The sequence below is a fragment of the Oryctolagus cuniculus genome, chromosome 14 (assembly GCF_964237555.1).
Source record: "Oryctolagus cuniculus chromosome 14, mOryCun1.1, whole genome shotgun sequence".
NCBI lineage: Eukaryota > Metazoa > Chordata > Mammalia > Lagomorpha > Leporidae > Oryctolagus > Oryctolagus cuniculus.
In genome coordinates, this window is record NC_091445.1 from 3,585,675 (window position 1) to 3,603,777 (window position 18,103).

The following is an 18,103-nucleotide window of genomic DNA, read 5'->3' on the forward strand; positions in this document are numbered from 1 at the left end:
CTGTCTTCTTTGTGTTCAGTGTATTTTTCTTTATTTTATGATTTTTAAAAGCATTTTCCCAGGTTTGCTTCAGATGTAGATGTTATATACATACACATTTATACTGCTTTTTACAGTGACACATTTTAAATTTCCTTCTCATTTTCTTATTGGTGTATTCTCTAGCTCTCTTTTGTGGCCCTGGGGAGATAGTGTTTAATCCCCTAACACTGCTATAACACAAACTTGAATTTACCCCCATTTAGCATCAGTGATGTGAAAGCACTGGCCTCCTATCTAGCTCCATCCCCACCCTTTTCAATTACTGGTCACAGAATTGCATCTTCATACAATGCATGTCCAAAAACATAGATTAATAATTATGTATAGTACCTTGGTCTCTTAAATCCTGCAGAAAAAAGCAGGAGTGCAGAGTTACAGTAAACTGGCTTTTCAAAGGGGCCACGTGTTGGCTTCACCGGAGATCTTTGCTCCCTCATGCAGCTCTGATCACTATGTGGTGGCCTTGCGTTTTAACCTGAGGGGTCCCTGTAACTCTTGACGCAGACCAGGTCTAGGAATGAAGTCCCTTGGTTTTCCTAAGTATCACCCTTATTTTCAAAAGCTGGTTTTCTCAGATCTAGGCTCCTGGTTCATGGTTTCTATTATTGTTATTGTTTTTATTTCTTTGAAGCCCCCAGAATGTGTCAACCCACCGTTTCTGGCCTCCCAGTTGCTGATGAGAAAGGTGCTGGTCACCTCGGCGGAGACGCCTTGTGTGACACGTCACTTTTCCATGCCGTGTCCGAGATGGCCTCCCTGCTTTGGCTGTCAGCATTTCATTACACTGTCTTCGGTGCGGGACTCTGCGAGCTCATCCTGCTTGGAGTTTATTGGGTTTCTTGGATTTTTATATTCATGCATTTCCTCAAATGTGGAAAGTTTTCAAGGATTCCTCTTCCAAACGCTCCCCTTTGATCTTCTCTGCCTCTTTTCTTTCTGGGCTTTCCATTAGCGCAAGTTGGTCCACTTGATGGTGTCCACAGATTTCCTTCTTCCTCAACCTTTTGTCTTTAAGTTTATTGGATGAAAATCTCTCTCTCTTTTATTTTTTAGCATTTTATTTCCAAATAGTTTCAAATTTAAAAAGCAAAAATTGTGAGGTAGTAATATAGAGTTCCCATATACCTTCACCTTATTTCCCCATTAACATCTCATAGTAGAATCTTTGTCACTATCAATGAACCACACCCAGCTTTCCTTGTTTTTTAATAAAAACACACCCCCCCCCCCACATTCTATCTTCACATTCACTGAATTTTTCTTCTGTCTGCTCACATCTTCTTTTGAAACTCTAGAAAATTGGACAGCTCTGGAATTTCATTTCCTTTTTATATTTTCTCCCTGTTGATACTCCCATTTTCTTATATATTGATTTTGACTTTGGCTGTGTCTGCTTTTAGTTCTCTGAGCATCTTTACAATAGTTCTTTCAGCACTTTTGTGAAGAAGTTCACCATCTGGCTTTCTCAGAGGCAGTTTCTGTTGATTTGTGCTTGCTTGTGAACAGGGTAAGCTTTCCTTGCAATTTTTTTTTGTTGTTAATAAGAGTACCATATGACTGGCTATCTGGAACTCTTCCTCTCCCCGGGTTTGCTGGATTTTTATTTCTTGTTTCCTGCTGATTTGTTTCTCATTGTTCTAGGGTGCAACTGCACCAGGACCAGCCCGGAGCACGCACCTCGCCCTTCTTGGGTACTGTCAGGGAGTCTATACCTTTCCCTGGGCGTGCACAGGGAGTTCCTATATTTTCTTATACATGTAATTGCACTTGAATATCCTGGTCCCTCTGTGTCTGGCTTCCAAAAGAAGAAAAAGTTAAAAGTGAAGGAGGGGGACCGGTGCTGTGGTGTAGCAGGTAAAGCCACACTGCCTGCAGTGCTGGCATCCCTGTGGACGCCGGTTCGAGTCCTGGCTTCTCCACTGCCAATCCAGCTCTCTGCTATGCCTGGGAAAGCAGTGGAAGCAAGTGGACTTGGGCCCCTGTACCCACTGGGAGGCCCGGAGGAAGCTCCTGGCTTTGGATTGGCGCAGCTCTGGCCGTTGTGGCCATTTGGGGAGTGAACCAGCAGATGGAAGACCTCTCCCTCTCCCTCTCTCTCACTCTCTCTCCCTCTCCCTCCCTCTCTCTCCTTCTCTCTGCCTCTGCCTCTCTGTAACTCTGCTTTACAAATAAATAAATACATATTAAAAAAAGTGAAGGAGGTGGGAGGAGGGCACCAGCCCGTCAAACCCCTGGGAAGGTGCTTTAGTCAGAGGAGGCTAGGCAGTAACCATGGCAGTGAGAGTCGCACCAAGCCTGCCCTCCTGTCCGTCTCCAGCTCCACAGCCGGCAACAGCACTCAGAGCATGCGTCCTTGCTGTCTGGGGGACAGGGTCCTTGCAGCTCACCCTGGCTCCCCAAGGCTGCACAAGCTATGCCTGGGACCATGTGCACTGTCACCTGCCATGGAACTGGGGGTGCGATGGGGGTTCACACTGAGAGCTAAGGTTGACAGAACCAACCACAATTTACTAGACTAACCACAGTTATCCTCCTGAATGTTGCAAATCTCTAGGCATAGAGAGGGCCCCTGCTGCCTGCTCTGCAACCTTTCTAGAATCTTCTCCCATATTCATGGGCTTTTGGGAAACACGAAAGACCTTTTGGAAAGTGAATCATATCTCAACAAAACTCATATTAAACAGATATTGGGGGCGACAACTGGAACATTTTTTATATGGACCAGGCAAGAGATGATAGCAAGAACTTGTTTATTTTCTTAGGGGCTCTAGCCATTGTGTGGTTATGCAGGAGAACACCCTGGTTCCTTAGAAATGAATGCTGAAATATTAAGGCATGAAAAGTGATGGCATCCACGTGTTCTCTCAAATGGCTCAGCAAAGAAGAAAGCGTTCAGTATAGAAAGAAAAGATGGGACAATGATCACTTTTGGAACCCGTGTGGTACATCTATGGGTGTTCATTGCTCTGTTTTCCAACTTTGGCATCTGTTTCAGATTTTTTGTAATGAAAAGTTGTGGCCAGGAGACAGAAGATGCAGAGAACGTGGTTTCCTGTTTGAGGGCCTGTTTCACGCCAGATGGACAGCACACAGAAAGAGGCCATGATTTTGCTCCTGCCTGAGTGAAGCATGTGAGATGTGGGTGTGACCCCGCCCACCTGGAGGGCAAGCCTTCAGGGCCCGTGATGTCACAGGACACTGTTTCTGTTCATCTGTGAGCAAAGGAAGCCCACAAATAGCTTTCAACAGAAGAGTGGGGGAGAAGGACATTTGTCCATTTTGGAAATATCAGGTTGAGGGGAGTGGTTGGAAGGTAGGAAGGGGGGATAGGCTGCCACGGGCAGACGATGATGGGACCGCAAGTAGGCCAGTGACAGTGGCAGTGTTGAGAAAGAGGACAGATGCCAGAGAATTTCAGAAACAGGGGATGAAGGGCTCTAAGTCTCTCATTTCTATTAACCTCAGTTAAAATTGGAGACTTCTGTCATCACAGAAAAGAAGAAATCGTGTGGTCGACGCACTACTTCAAGATTGCGTGCTGTGTTAGTCGTGGCCCTTCTCAGCAAAATGAGGAAGGCAAAAGCTTGTAGACTGTTTATGGTCCAGCAGCAACAAGAATATAATGAAAAAATAATCCAAGTGGGACAAAAGACGCGGGGAGAGCTAAAATGTGTGTGCTCTGAATCCTGAGTCGTAACTCCAGTTCCTCTCTGTGGTTAGGATTTTCAGTGAGAACGGATCAGGGGTTCATTGAGATAGTACAAGTGTTTTTAGTTGACTATAAATTTAATGTCTCAGAAACATAACCTTTGAAGGTTTCTGATCATCTCCGAGGGAGGGTAGGACTTGCATTCTTTCAACAAATTGTTGACTTAAGTTGTAAATGTGTTTGTTATGGGAATGTGAATTTGCTTGTGTAGTTGATGGGTGAACTCAGCAGCCATATTAACTAATGCACCACTCAGTGTATTTTGTTAGAACGCACCTGACTGCTTAGTGTAGTTTTTCTGCCTGCAAAGTGCTTGAAATCATAGCATGCCTTTAAGCTATTCTGATCTACACACAGGGCAAAGCTCTTTTCTTCTGTGTGTGCTAGAACAGTCAGGGTTTGGTGATTGGTGTGGAAGACTGAGCTTTGAAGAACGGAGGCGCCGGCGCTGTGGCATAGCCAGTTAAGCTGCCATCTGCAGTGCCGTCATCCTACGTGGGCACTGATTCCAGTCCTGGCTGCCCCGCTTCCTATCCAGCCCCCTGCTAATGTGTGTGGGAAAGCAGTAGAAGATGGCCCAAGTGCTTGGGCCCCTGCGCCCATGTGGAAGACCCAGAAGAAACTCCTGGTTCCTGGCTTTGGCCTGGCCCAGCCCGGGCCGTTGCAGCCATTTGGGGAGTGAGCCAACAGATGGAAGATCTTACTCTCTCTCTCTGTCTCTCCATCTCTCTCTGTTACTCTTTCAAATAATAAATAAATAAATCTTTTAAAAGAAGAAGAATCGAGCTGGTGCCCAGTTGCTGGCTTGGGGAAGCAGGAGAGGGTGAATCTGCTTTCTGAGGTAGGAGATCGAGGAGAAGGGGAGCAGCTTCCCGGGGAGGACAGTGAGCGGGACTGGAACCAGAGGAATCCGAGAGGCCTGCAGAACACCCGAGTGCTGGGACTCAGAGGAAAGATGCGGAGCTTAAATCTGGAGCTAACCACATTGATTCAGGTAGAGGCATTCTCAGCTTGGCTTGGGACCCTCGTAATAGAATCTGACCCAGAAAGATTCAAATGTTTCTTTCTTTTTGTTGTTTTTTAAAGATTTATTTATTTATTTGAAAGGCAGAGTTATAGGGACTCACACAACACACACAGAGTGAGAGTGAGAGTGAGAGTGAGAGAGAGAGCGAGCATGTGTGCAGAGGGTTCACTCCCCACGTGGCCACGATGGCTGAAGCTGGGCTGGTTCAAAGCCCAGAGCCAGGAGCTTCTCCCAGATCTTCCAAATGGGTGCAGGAGCCCAAGGATTTCAGCCATCTTCCACTGCCTTCCCAGACGAATTAGCAGGGAGCTGGACTGGAAGTGGAGCAGCCAGGACTTAAACCGGCAGGCAGCAGCTTTACCCACTACGCCGCAACGCTGGTCCTCAAATGTTTCTTAAAATTTTAATACTTCCCTCATTGAGAGTAGACCATATCAATTTTTTAAGATTTATTTATTTATTTGAAAGTCAGAGTTACACAGAGAGAGAAAGAGAGGCAGAGAGAGAGAGGAGGTCTTCCATCCGATGGTTCATTCTCCAATTGGCCACAACAGCTGGAGCTGTGCCAATCTGAAACCAGAAGCCAGGAGCTTCTTCCAGGTCTCCCACATGGATACAGGAGACCAACGACTTGTGCCATCTTGTGCTGCTTTCCCAGGCCATAGCAGAGAGCTGGATCGGAAGTGGTGCAGCCAGGCCTTAATCTGGCGCCCATATGGGATGCCGGCGCTTCAGGCCAGGGCTTTAACCCACTGCGCCACAATGCCAGCCCTGACCATGTCAATTTTGATAGAAAATCAATTTTCACCATGGTGAATATTATCTGTGCATAAATTTTAAAAAAAGAATTCTTATTTAAGAGGCAGAGAGAGAGAGAGAGAGAGATGGCAGATAGATAAGTAGACAGATGACAGAGCTCCCATCTATTGTTTTGCTCTCCCAAATGCCCACACTGGCTGGGGCTGAAGTGGGGAGCCAGGAACTCAGTCCAGGTCTCTCGCATGCGCTGCAGGGACCCAGCTGTTTGACCGCTGTCCCGAGGGCTGATTTAGCAGAGCTAGGACTCAAGCCCAGGTCTCCGTAAGAGACGCAGAGGTCTTAACGGCTCAGCAGAGGCTGGCGCGCCACACTGCGGTGCAGCTGGGGTATGCGGTCAACGGGAAATGCTAGCCACTCTAGCTCCTAGCTCTGCCGTGTTCCCAGAGCCCTGGGGTCCTGTCTTTACAACAGGGGGAGAGGGGCATGACCAGATTTCTCCTCCCTATCCTCCAAGTCCTGGCATAGCCACCTCCTGAGCTGGACCTAGCACCCTCTGGCAAGGCAGATCCCAGAGACGTGAGGCCATCTCACGCAAGCTGCTGGTTACAGCCCACGCAGCCAGCCTTCATTTACACAGGGGGCGAGCATTGGTGGTGAAGAGAAGCACTCCAAAGGCAACCTCAGAAACAGGCGCTTAGAGACGCAAGCAGAGCTCCTCTCTCGGAAGCTAGAGCACTGTGCGTGTGTGTGTGTGTGTGTGCATGTGTGTGTGTCAGGTGTGCACTTCTCAGCAACACCTGCTCTCCCAAGAGCGGAGTTTGTTTGCTGAAACCTGTCTGAGTGGTCTGGTTTGGTCTTCCTGTTTGCGTCCTCGGCTCTGGGGTTGGTTTTGCTTTGTGGGGCTCTCAGGGACAGGTGCGTCCCGTCTGCTGACTCACTATTGGCTCTTGTAGGACAGCTCCTGCTCAAATATTGTGTCTTCTGGGTTTCAGCGTCTGCATCATTCTCTGCTCCAGCTTTCTGTCCCTCTGCTGGTCCCAAAGGACTCATGTTGCTTGACGCTCGGCTCTCAGCTCTCCACCTGCAGTTCATCAGTATGGAGTGAGCCTGGGAAAGCCAACAGCTCCATTTTCCACTGGAAAATACCCAGGGGCTGGCTCACAACAGACATGCTCACAGGGAAGGAAATTAAGTCTGATGAAATTGCATAGAGTGGCACAGGGAAGCTCAACCAACAGGAAGTCCCTTACCTGCCGCTTAGGCCGTGGTCTATTCTGTATCAAAGCAAGATCTGACATGTGGACTCACTCTTTTTTTTTTTTTTTTTTTTTAAAGATTGATTTATTTGAAAGGCAGAGTTGCAGAGGCAGAGAAAGAGAGAGAGGTCTTCCATTTGCTGATTCACTCCCCAAATGGCAGCAATGACTAGAACTGGGCCAAGCTGAAGCCAGGAGCCTGGAGCTTCCTCCAGGTCTCCCACGTGGGTTCAGGGGCCCCGGGACTTGAGGGCTGTGGGGAGCAAACCGGACTAGACTGTTACTGGAATTAAGACTTATTCTATGCATCTGCTCTCCCACAATATGGCGCTGGGAGAGAAGTAAACAGCTTCCGCACAGCTGCCTCCAGTTCAACTAATAAACTGTAGGACTTGCTCCTGATTGGAGAGCAGCGTGCTCGGCGTGTGGGCAGCCGAGTTGGGATTGGCGGAGGAGGACTATAAAGGAGGAGAGAGACGGCATGCACCAGGAACATCTATGGGGAACATCTAAGGGAACCCGTGCAGCCCCCGAGAAAGCCGGCCGGCGGTGTGCCGCTCCCCTGCGGAAGTGGGGAATGTGGCCAGGGGGAACTGCCCTTCCACGGAGGTGGAAGGGATAGTAGCCAACCCGGGAAGAACCAGCAGCAAACCCGGGGAGGGCCGAGCAGACGAAAGAACAGCGCAGGGTCCTGTGTCGTTCCTCCACGAAGAGGGGGAGCGACAGAGGGCCATGTTCCTCTGCTTTCCCAAGCCATAACAGAGAGCTGGATCAGAAGTGGAGCAGCCAGAACTCGAACTGGTACCCATATGGGATGCCGCACTGCAGCCGGTGGCTTTATCCTCTGCACCACAGTGCTGGCCCCTCACTCATACTGAGTCCCTTCTCATGTTCTCTTTATTTATTTATTTATTTATTTTTGACAGGCAGAGTGGAGAGTGAGAGAGAGAGAGAGACAGAGAGAAAGGTCTTCCTTTGCCATTGGTTCACCCTCCAATGGCCGCTGCGGCCGGCGCACCGCGCTGATCCGATGGCAGGAGCCAGGTGCTTCTCCTGGTCTCCCATGGGGTGCAGGACCCAAGCACTTGGGCCATCCTCCACTGCACTCCCGGGCCACAGCAGAGAGCTGGCCTGGAAGAGGGGCAACCGGGACAGAATCTGGCGCCCCGACCGGGACTAGAACCTGGTGTGCCGGCGCCACAAGGCGGAGGATTAGCCTAGTGAGCTGTGGCGCCGGCCTCTCATGTTCTCTTAAAATATTTGTGTTTGGCTGGTTTAGAGCATTTTGTTTCTGAAGTGGGAGGAGAGGACCGTGCTAGAAATGTTATCATCATCATCACAGTCTCGTCATAGTTGTATAATAGAAGCCTTTGTCCCTGGTCCGCAGGCTGTAACTTCTAAAGTTGTGGGATTTCCTGAGTGACAGGAGCGTCCTTGTTATTCCTGGAAGGCTCCATTCTTGAGTTTAAGCTCCTGAGAGGACTCAGGCTGGGGACCCGCTCGGCTGGAAAGGCCAAGTAATCAGCGATGAGCCCGGCCTTCCAGGCGGCAGGGGAGCTGGAGTGCTAGGGCGTCACCAGTCATCGGTCACGGCTGTGTTGTAAACCTCAGAAAAACTCCAGGGACCCAGGCTCCATGGAGCTTCTGGATTGGTGGAAGAGGGACATGTTGAGGGCAACGCGTGCTAATGTGGAAGCTGCGTGCACCCTTTATAACAAGACTGCCGTCCTCAGCATGATCTGCCACTCACTCAGTGACGTCTCCAACCTGAGAGGGAGGTGGGAACTTCTGAAGTCATAGCCACTCGGTCCGCCGTGCAAGTGGCCTGGAAACACTGGCACCTACAGCTGAGGCCTGAGGTCAGTGGGGTCTGTCTCGTGGGTCTGTGCCTTTAAACCTGTGCAGTCTGTGCTGGCTCCAGGAAGGTAACCTCAGAAGTGCATTGCAGGCTCACTACGCTAATCCTCCGCCTGCGGCGCCAGCACCCAGGGTTCTAGTCCCGGTCGGGGCACCAGATTCTGTCCCGGTTGCCCCTCTTTCAGTCCAGCTCTCTGCTGTGGCCCGGGAGGGCAGTGGAGGATGGCCCAAGTGCTTGGGCCCTGCACCTGCATGGGAGACCAGGAGGAAGCCCCTGGCTCCTGGCTTCGGATCGGCGCAGTGTGCTGGCTGTAGTGGCCATTTGGGGGTGGTGAACCAATGGAAGGAAGACATTTCTCTCTGTCTCTCTCTCTCACTCTCTAACTCTGCCTGTCAAAAAAAAAAAAAAAGTGCATTGCAATCATCGTCATCATCGCCATCATCGTCTGCATTACCGTCATCATCATCACCATCACCGCCGTCCCTGTCGCCATCATCATCTCCACCATCCTCACCATCATCATTGCCTTGTTTTATTGAGTTCTTACCAAATATTTAGCATGTGTAATTGCACCCCCAGATGTATACTGAAATATACAAAGAAGTGTTGTTCTCCGTGGATTGTGTTTGCCTAACCATCTCTAGTCCCCTCATTGAATAAGGTGAGGAAAATAAACAGAATTTAGACTTGATTCTTATGGTGTCAGAGTCTCTCAGATTAGACTGTCTTAGGACTTTCTCCTTAGAAAACACACTCAATCTTCCAAACTCCTCTTCCCACCTCACTAATATTTTTGATTATATATTATATATATATAATTTGCCTATATTGAATTAGATAAAATACGTTATTGAAATCAACATCATTTCTTTCTGGCTATTCTTCCAGGCCTTCTGTGGTTTTGTTTGTCCTGATTTTCTTTCTAGGTAATGAATGTAGAAACTGTCTCAGGGCTATACCCTTGAGTCAATTAAGAGAGAAAAACTGGTAACTCTTTGTAAATAGGAAAATGCCCAGTTGACCTGGCTCCGCGACAGCCCCCAGCCAGAGTCAGGGTAGCCATGGTGCCCTCACCTCCTCCGGAGCCTCCCTCACTGGCAGCCGTCCACACTCGGACACTGCAGGAGGACAAGGGTCCCATGTGGACTCTCAGGACATGCAGGCTTGGTGAGCTCTGGCTCTGCCCGAGGGATGCGAGAGAAGTGGGAGCTTTCTATGGGACACGGAACCATCATTCAAGAGAAGTGTGTGACTGATAGAAGACAAAGGAACCAAACACCAACATGATGGAGGTCCCTTCAACAAGAGTCGCATGGGCCCTCGGTATCCAGTTGTCCCAGGTACCTGCGGTCAGAGTGGGGAGGTGACCAAGGACCACTGACTCAGGCTGTGTTGTGGCAGATTTTTTTTTTTTTATGGTGAAATGAACACTGGTTTTTTTTCTCCTTGAGTAACCTGGTTTCTATTCCAGCATGCTGAGAAGGTGAATAACTTTCTCTCTCTTTCTCTCCTCTCTCTGTCTTATTTTTTAAAGTTTTATTTATTTGTTTGAAAGTCAGAATTTTAGCAAGGGAGTGGCAGAGGCAGAGAGAAAGAGAGAAAGGAAGAGATCTTCCATCCGCTGGTTTATTCCCAAAGTGGCTGCAATGGCCAGGCCTGGGCCAGGCTGAAGCCAGGAGCTTCATCCGAGTCTGCCACATGGGTGCAGGGGCCCGAGCACTTGGGCCACCCTCGGTTGCTTCCCCAAACACTTTAGCAGGGAGCTAGGTCAGAGGTGGAGCAGCTGGAACTGGAACCAGTGCTCATATGGGATGCCGGTGCTGCAGGCAGTGGCTTTACCCACTCGGAGCCCATTCAGCACTGAACTTGGACGTCCTTGTTGGTGAAGTCCTGCACCCTCCCCTGCCCAGAGGAAGTTCACTCACATTGTGCTGACAGCCCCCTTCCCGTCTCACTCGCCCCTTCCCTCCACCAGCTCTAGTGTGACCTCTCGTGGTTCCTTGGTCAGTGGAGCAGCGCTGCACGCTTTGTCTCATGAGACCAGCAACGCATCTACCCGCTTTCCCAGGCAGGTGTGTTCCCGGACAAGCTCACGGCGCTCTCCTTAGCCAGCTCCTGCTCTCCCTCCCAGCAAAACGACGCTAAGTGCCGGAGCACCCAGGACAGCAGCGACTCAGCCCTCAGAGGACGGCCCGCGCCGTGTTCCTGGAGCACCGTCTGCACGCTCGGCGCAGGGGACCCAGTGTGGGGTCAGGACATCTGGGAAATACACTCCTTCCTTTCATGTGGTGAGGGGCAGCTCAGTTCTTCTTGAAAAATAAACAACCAGGGACTTCTGTTTTATGAAGACAACCAAGTCGTTTGAACCGGCGCTTCACCTGAGGGCAAACAGAAATGCTGCACGTACTCTAGTTATGCCACCTGCGAACACCAGGGCGCTGATGCGCTGGTTGAGAAACCGGGAGCATGGGGGGCTGAGCCTGGCACTCACGGCTCTTTCTATCACAGGTGTCCAACAATTGCTGAGTCGACTGCTGAAAGGCAGGGCTGTTTGGAGCAGCTTTGAGGGCTGCCTGATCAAAGTGGGGTTCCAGGGCCCCGAGGTAGCCTAGTCCCACACTTTAGAATGGGACCCACAGGTCTGCATTCCAGGAGCAAGCATAAATCAGAAACACAAGCTGTATTTGCGGCCCGTGTTCAGGCATCTCAGTGGCCCTGAGAGACATCCAAGTTCTGGACTGAATGTGACTTAGTGCCCCAGGCTCCTGAGCGAAGCAGACAGAATGCCTCCTGCAGGAAAGCAATGTGGTCTGGACTTTAAAGCATCCACATAAACAAACTCTCAAATGTCTTGCCCAGTGCACAAAGATTAAAAGCTTATAAGAGGACAAGAACCAGAAAAATAAAAAATTTAAAAGATTTATGAATTTATTTGAAAGGCACAGTGACAAGTGGTGGGGAGAGACCTTCCATCTCCTGGTTCACTATCCAAGCTGAGCCAGGCTGAAACCAGGAGCCAGGAACTCCATCCAGGTCTCCCACATGTGTGGTAGGAGCCCGAGGACTTAGGCTATCATCTGCTGCCTCCCTGTATGAGCAGAAAGCTGGATGGGAAATGTAGAGTAGCTGGAACTCAAATCAGGCATCCCAACAGGGGATATAGGTGTCCCACGCAGAGACTTAACCCACTGCAGCACAGTGCCCACTCCTGGAAAAAAATTATCAATAGCAGAAGTAGACCATTAGGAACCTAAGAGAGACCATAAGGCAGTTAATGATGCTTCCTATGATTAAGAAGATAAAATACAAGTTTGAAATTTCAGCAAGAGAATTAAAGGTATTTTAAAAAGTGATACAGTAGATATAAAAGATGCTAAAATGATAAGGCAAAAAAATAAAAATTAAGCTGACAAGGGAGGAGGACAGGGAGGAGCAGCTGCAGCTGAAGATAGACTTAGTGAACTGGAGAGAGGTGGAAAACCATGAAGTACAGAAAAAAGAGGAGAGGAAGGGAGGGAGGAAGGGGAAAGGAGAAGGAGACAGGGAGGAGGGAGGGAAGGAGACAGCACAAGGTGGTAAGTCACGCACTGAACTAGGGTTCCAAAGGGAAAGAGAAAGAGGCAGGAAAATACAAACAGCCTAAGAACTTTCTAAGAATCACTCCACGCATCAAGCCACAGATTTAAGAAGCACCATGAATCTGAAGAAAGCTAAATACAAAGAAAACCAGCTTTAGACGCATCATAGCGGAACTGCAGCAAACCAAAGATAAAGTCACACAAACAGTTCAAAGAATAAAAAGGAATATTTTTAAACGAGAAATGAGTAGGTGGTAATGGATATCCTGGGAGGCGGCAGATGATGGGTTATGTACTCGGGTACCTGCCACCCGTGCATATCAGTTTCAGGAGGTCGAAACGAAACAGATATCGCACACTGATCAAGTTACTGAATGTGAAAGAATCTTCAAACATTCCTAGAGAAAGGGAAAAATCAGGAGACCACCCCCCTCCCCGGTTCTGCACAGACAGCTTTGCCACAATAGAAGCGATAAAGCACTATTTGGATGACAATAGAGAATTTAAATGTAGAAGACAATGGAGCAAAATATAGAAACTTCTGAGGTTCAAGTATGACTCAAGCCGACTTAGCAAAACCAAAATTGTCCGTCGCACGTAAAGGCAGCAGACATTCATTTTCAAATACAAACAACCCTGAAGTCCTTCTTGGAAAATGAATTCAACAACAAACCAGCCAACAACAGCAACAACAAAGAATAAAAATAAGCCACTGGGAAACAGAGAATTCATGGAAAAAGGATTGTTGTAAACAATTTATCCAACAGAGAACAAAACTAAACATCTGGGGAAATTTGGTTGCAAGATAGAATTTAATGTCAGGAACTTGAGGGAAGTCTCCTGTAACCTACAACAATAGAGACGTGGGGAAAGAGGTGAGAAGAGACAGGTGCCAGCCGGCCTGAGCCCCTTCATCATCGGGAGCCAGCCAGTGCCGTCTGCACCTGGGAGAAGAGGGTTTTCATGACCAGTCGTGTGGTTTGTAAAGTCTGTCTTCTTAACCTTTCACAAATTTTATAGGAGTTACTATTTCTTGTAGCAGGAGAGTGTCGATCTAGAATAGCTGTTTTTCAGCATTTCATTAGCATATTTTTCTTCTGTTGAATTTAAAGAGGGGCAGATGTTGGTCACAGTGATTCAGTCAGTACACATTATGTACGTGTATTGAAATGTTGCACTGTACCCATAAAAATGTACAACTATTGAAAATTTTCAAATAAATAAAAATGCTTTTTAAAGCAAATTAGATTTTTAATTATAACACATAAAACCACGTGCATGAAAATAACAGCCTCACATCGTACCAGGGACCAGACACAAGTAGCAGACATTTAGCCCAGCAGCTAAGACGCCTGTGTTTCATGCCGGAGTCCCTGGGTTCAATTCCGGGCCCTGGCTTCTGACTCCGGCTTTCACGTTCGTACACCTGCAGCAGGTCTGCCACCCTTGGCACAATCTCCAGTTCCACCCTCACGCCCACAGTTCCTCAGTGTGGTCCATCCAGATGCCTGCCTTGTTCCGCTTCCTCCCCAGGACACAGCTCCATCCAGTCTGCTTGACCGTCACCGCTGACCCCTGTGGCCGCCACCTCTCAGTCACAGTGTGACCCCTTCAGAGCTTGCGCTGCTTACTTTGAACTCACCAGTGAGAGTCCCTGTGAGAGACCTGTTTGGATCTGACCCTGGACGCCAGTAAAGGCATTGGTTCCTGCGTCTCTCTGTCCTCCACTGTCGCAGCCTGCACCCCTGATCTCCACGTGTATGTGGTTGGGGGCCGTGTACCCTCCAGGTCTGTAAGTAATGAGATCTTCCTTCCCATCTGTGTCCCTTCTAATTGTTAGAGAATGTTCTCCAGCCTAAAGATTCCAAACTGGAACAGTGTAAGCTCTTAAAAATTCAAATTAAATTAAATATAGTTTTCATTTGAACTAGCATAGATAGTAAAGCTTAATTTTAAAATTTTGTTTATTTGACAGGTAGAAAGAGAGTCAGAGACAGACAGTCAGACAGACAGAGATCTTCCACCTGCTGGTTCACTCCCCAAATGCAAGCCTGGGCCTGGCAGAAGCCAGGAGCCTGGATCTCTGTCTGTCTCCCACGTGGGTGGCAGCAAGGACTCAAGCACTTGAGCCATCACCTGCTACCTCTCAGGCTGCTCATTGGTAGGAAGCTGGATTAGAAGCAGAGCTGGGTTTCGAACCCAGGAACTGATGTGGGATGAGGGTATCCCAAGTGGGTATTAGTAACTGTACCAAATGCCCAGCCCATAAATCTTAATTTTTAAGAAACAGTTTAGCCAGTGATGCAGTTGTATTGAGCCACAGCTTGCAATGCCAGTGTGTCAGCAGGTCTGAGTCCCAGCTGCTCTGCTTCTGATCCAGCTCCCTGCTAACGTACCCGGGAAGGGAACTGAAGATGACCCAAAGTGCTTGGGCTCCTGTCACCACATGGGAGACCCAGATGAAGTTCCGGGCTCCTGGCTTTGGCCTGGCCCAGCTCTGGTGGTTGTGGCATTTGGGAATAAACCAGAAGATAGAAGATTCTCCCTCTTCCTCTTCCTCTTTTTATTTCTGTTTCTGTTTCTCTTGTTCTCTTTCTTCTTTTTCTCTTTCTTACTTTCTCTCTCATTCTTCCAAATAAATAAATAAATATTTTTAAAAGGCATTTTAATTTGTCTATTTATTTTTTTATCTCTGTATATCTAGAGAGATAGCTGATTAAATACCATCAAGTGACAGCAGTCGGAGATTTCAGGAGGAAGAGATTTCGGTAGTTTACTGCTTGATTTGTAGTACTTTTCTATGTTGCTTAGATTTTTATAATGAGGATAGATAACTTAGTGAACAATAAAATTATTTTTAAGTGATAATTTAGGTCAATATTTGTGGACCCCAAAATGCTTTAGACATTTTTTTTTTTTTTTTTGGACAGGCAGAGTGAAAGAGAGACAGAGAGAAAGGTCTTCCTTTGCCGTTGGTTCACCTTCCAATGGCTGCTGCAGCCGGCGCACCGTGCTGATCTGAAGGCCGGCGCCAGGTGCTTCTCCTGGTCTCCCATGGGGTGCAGGGCCCAAGCACTTGGGCCATCCTCCACTGCACTCCCTGGCCACAGCAGAGAGCTGGCCTGGAAGAGGGGCAACCGGGACAGAATCTGGCGCCCCGACCGGGACTAGAACCCGGTGTGCCGGCGCTGCAAGGCGGAGGATTAGCCTAGTGAGCCGCGGCGCTGGCCTAGACATTTTTTTGAAAGATTTATTTGTTAATTTGAAAGGCAGAGAGAGAGAGAGAAACAGCTGTTCCATCGACTGGTTCACTCCCCAGATGGCTGCAAAGGCCATAAGTGGGCCTATCTGAAGCCAGGACCCAGAAGCTTCCTTGGATCTCCCACGTGGGTTCTGGGACCCAAGGACTTGGGCCATCTTCTACTGCTTTCCCAGGCCCTAGCAGAGAGCTGGATTGGAAGTGGAGCAGCCAGGACTCAAACTGGCACCCATATGGGATGCTGGCACTACAGGTGCTGCCTTTACCTGCTATGCCACAGCGCCAGCCCCAGACATTTATTTCTAACTAAAACAGGAATTGTATAATATTATGATTCGATTTCATTCAGACAGACGTGCAGACACACTTGTGTCTGTGTGTGTTTCCTAACGTCTAGAATCTTGGACAGCAAAACCACCAGGAGATCCCAGCAGAACCGTTTATTGGTGCAATGATCTCTGGGTGGTGAAATTACAGAGAATTTTTTTCTTTTATCTTTGTATTTCTTTATGTTACATGATTTTAAAAACTTTTATGCATTATGTAAAGTTCTATAATAAGGAAGCATTGCTGTGCAGTTAAAAAAATATTGCTCTTTTTATTGAAATAGGGGGAGGAGGAAGAATGGAGGAACAGCCCATTAGAAATGTGAGCCCGGAGCGCCCTGGGGAGGAAGGAAGTGGCTGGACTCCGGGAGCCGCTGGGACAGCCAAGCACCGGGGGACCTACGAAGACTCTGTGTGGATTCGGCTCATGTGACAGCAGACGTGATGCAGGTAAAGGGCGCATCTCCATGCGTGGCCAGGGCACGTCCTGACGTCACAATGTGGAAGAACAATCATCGGGCCAGTGTTTCTGTCTCTTTTTAAAGACTGATTTATTTATTTGAGTTTTACTGCTTACTCATCCATGTGTTGTAGTCACAAATAACAGATCTACACATTAACTGTTACTCCATACGTGGGGATATGTCATCACCCGTCTCCAGAGTCTATTGCTGAAGATTTATTTATTTATTTGAAAGGCAGAGGTACAGAGAGAAGGAAAGACAGAGAGAAAAAGAGGTTTTCCATCCTCTGGTTTACTTCCCAAGTAGCTGCTTGGGCAAGTAGCTCCTGGCTTGGCCAGGCGGAAGCCAGGAGCCAGGAACTCCATCCAGGGCTCTCATGTGGGTGGCAGGGACACAAGTGCTTGGGCCACTGCTGCTGTCCTGGGTGCCTTAGCAGGGAGCTGGATCAGAAGCTGAGCAGCCAAGACTGGAACTGGAACTCACGTGGGATGGCAGTATTGCAGGCAGCAGCCTAACCTGTAGACCACACAATGCTGGTCCAGGCCAGTGCTTCTGCACACGCTGGGGAATGAAATTTGTTTTCAGAGGAGTTTTAAATCTAGAACTCGTTGTTTTATACCAGAGGTTCAAGGTCATCAATTCCTACGTATCGTCACGTAACCCCTCAGGATGGAAGGAAACACACAGATGCAGAGCACAGTGCTATTCACTGAAAGAAACACAGTCAGGGCAGTGAGCAAACATTCCCAGAGCCTGCGTAGAATGTTCCAGAACTGCACACACCTGGTGGTGAAAGGCTTCATTATAGACTAGCTTTGTGCAACTATGTTACCTGGGATCTGTGTGCATTACGGAGAGCAACAAGTAAACATCCGCAACGTACAGAGTTCTAGAAATCAAGGAGAAAAGGTGGATGCCCTACAGACAGGATGGAGCACACAGACGGGTGACATAGCATTGTAACAAATAGTCAAGGAAAACTGGAAATGCAGTCACCACTTCTAGAAATCAAAAATGCAAATAAAAATGATGAGATGAGCTTTCTCGGCCCATTACAGATGTGGAAGACGGGCAGTGCCCAGTGTTGGAGAACTGACATGATCATGGTTCACGTAAGTTGGAGCCACCTTCTGGATGGAACCTTGGCACTGAGGATCAAGGTGTTACACAGGCATTTCCTTCAACCCATGAGTTCTCTTTCTAGGGATTTGGAAGATGGTGGTAACTGGACAGGCACAGAGTCTTCATGTTACAAACCCAAACGCAGTGCACCTGCTCATAGCCTGTTGGGTCACGTGTTATGGCACAGCAGGTCAAGCCTCTCCCTGTGCTGGCTTGAGTCCTGGCTGCTCTGCTCCCAAGCCAGCTTCCTGTTCATGAGCCTGGGAAAGCAGCAGATGACGGGCCAAGTACTTGGGTCCCTGCCACCCACGCTGGGGACTAATACGGAGCTCCTGGCTCCTGGCTTTGGCCTGGCCCAGCCCTGGCTGTTGCAGCCATCTGGGGAGTAAACCAGCAGATGGAAAATCTCTTTCTCATTTGTCTCTCCCTCTCTCTCTGTAACTCTGCCTTTCAAATAAATAAATAACTAAATCTTCATTAATACAGTGTTGAGGCAGTTGATGACATATCCCCACATATGAAATAGTAAGCAAGTAGATCTGTGTTATTTGTGACTACAACACACAAATGAATAAAAGAGCAAGTAGCAAAAAACATGCACAACACATTCTCATTTTAATTTTACATATGTGTCTGTGCGTGTGTGCCTCTCTATCTGTACCTGTAAACACACCGACTTGTCAGGAAAGACAGTCTGGGTGGG

At 48.3% G+C, this 18,103-nt stretch overlaps 1 long non-coding RNA gene across 1 annotated transcript in view; it reads left to right on the forward strand.

Annotated features, from left to right (window-relative positions):
* The window catches only part of LOC138845121 (uncharacterized), a 54,497-nt gene extending 36,616 nt beyond the window's left edge, over positions 1-17,881 (forward strand). Inside the window, exons 3-4 of the long non-coding RNA XR_011381845.1 lie at positions 16,099-16,264; positions 17,337-17,881. This is a non-coding gene — a long non-coding RNA (uncharacterized lncRNA). The remainder of the gene's footprint in view (positions 1-16,098; positions 16,265-17,336) is intronic.
* Positions 17,882-18,103: the final 222 nt, after the last annotated feature.